The 1,881-nt window shown below is 34.4% G+C and overlaps 1 pseudogene; it reads left to right on the forward strand.

Moving 5' to 3' along the window:
* The first annotated feature begins 822 nt into the window (after nt 1–822).
* On the forward strand, nt 823–1,676 carry LOC111306156 (CLAVATA3/ESR (CLE)-related protein 41 pseudogene; annotated as a pseudogene).
* Nucleotides 1,677–1,881: the final 205 nt, after the last annotated feature.

The raw sequence follows: 1,881 nt of genomic DNA on the forward strand, positions 1-1,881 counted from the left end.
TCTCTTTCAAGATTCTTTAATTTATTTCTTTTGCAGTATGGCCCAAGATTAATGACTAAATGCCGCATTAGTGTTTGATATTAAGACAAGAACACCCTTCAATTTTACTTTAATTTTCTTTGAATTTGGGACTTATATACTTAAATGACTCATTCACTTTTTTAGAAGTTGGATTCTAGCAAGATTTAGGTTCGATTTTTTAAACTTGCAAATTTTCTTTAGGCTTTGGTTTCCTTTGTAAAAAATTAATGCTTTATTTTTTTTTTATTAATTTGGTGGGCAAGCTATTCAAATCCGACTCTTTAATATGCTTGCTAATAGTTTGAAGAGTTTGAATTTTGAGTTGATAGAATAATAAAATTTGTTCTTGCATTTCAAAACGTGAACCATGAATTGGTTCTCCCCCAATAATTTAGCAACTGTAGCCACTTCCATTTTTATCCAGGTAAAAGAAATTAACCATGGAAAAAGCAACAATTTAATATTACTCTCTACATATATATTTCAACAAGGTTGTTGTTTGGTTGTATGTAATCATTAGTCAATGCAAGATTCATAAAAACAAATTAAACTTTATTATCCAAGCCCTAGTAAGGGCATTATGGTCATGCTAAAATATTCATCCAAAAATTTCTGTATAATATTCTAATTTCCAAATTAAACCTCATATGATCCTTATTAGTTTCACAAACTTAAAAGGGTAATTTAGTAAATTCATCAACCAATTCCATCTCCTTTTCTATAAACTTCCATGTTAAATTGGTTCCTCCGCAAATGTGTATCGAATTTCAAAACTTACTTTCCATTCACTTTTGGTGAAGCTTCTTCTCTTTCTCTCTCTCTCTCTCTCTCTCTCTCTCTCTCTCTTTTCCCCTCTCCCCTTTCTTTCTTTGCTTTGATTTTCATATCTCTCCTTTTTTTTTTTTCTTACTTTCCCCTCCTTCTTTAGCCTTGGTGCTGGTTCATGGATATTGAACCCTTGTGGGCTCTTGGGGGGTGGTTATTTCTTTTCCTTGATTGCATGGCAGCACCTAAATCGCCTTCAACAGCCTCAGAGACCTATGCAAAATCCCACTCTCTCCTTCTCTTCCTCACCCTTTTCTTCATTTTCCTTCTACTCCTTAACCCTACTACAAACCCTATAGCCATGAACTCATCCAATGTCACCCCCTCAATCCCTTTCAGGAGGCTCCTCTTGGATACTAGTTCCTCAAAATCGACCTCTTCTGCCACGAACTTGCACCCCAAGCAAACGCAAAACGTTCATACTTCTTCATCATCATCATCGTCATCAAAATCTTCACGTAGGCAGTTTGGAGCCGAAGCTCACGAAGTTCCAAGCGGTCCGAACCCTATTTCCAACAGGTAAGTTTGAATTGTGGAGACATGAAGTACGGGTTGAAGATGATAGAGTCGTGACGACAATAGTTATTGTTAATTTGTTTGTCATATGAGTACTGTTTAGTTCCATCATTAATACTGCTTGTCCTCTCTGTGAGGTGTTTGTTACCTTTGTTGTCATCTTCATCATCATCACTAGCATTACTTCTTTATTTCCCTTTTCCCCTTTCTTGAACTAGAAATGTATAGGAAGAGAGAGACACTATATTTTTCTACATGTATGTATGCTATTTGTTTCATATATAGATGATGATGGTATGGTTTATATATATTTACTTTTGATTTCTTGTATGATTTTATTCAATGCTATGTCATTAATTTCTTGATTAACTAAGTTAAAAAAACCCTTAAAATCCAGTGAAATTTTAAGTCTCTCCAGGTTCTGCATCTATTTCAATGTTATACATATTGAAAGATATCTTTGTGGTCTGGACCTGGTAGAAGTTAAAAGCCATGGCAGATTGATTTTCACAAAAATAG

The sequence above is a fragment of the Durio zibethinus genome, chromosome 21 (assembly GCF_047325235.1).
Source record: "Durio zibethinus cultivar Kanyao isolate XHJ-2024 chromosome 21, ASM4732523v1, whole genome shotgun sequence".
NCBI classification, from domain to species: domain Eukaryota; kingdom Viridiplantae; phylum Streptophyta; class Magnoliopsida; order Malvales; family Malvaceae; genus Durio; species Durio zibethinus.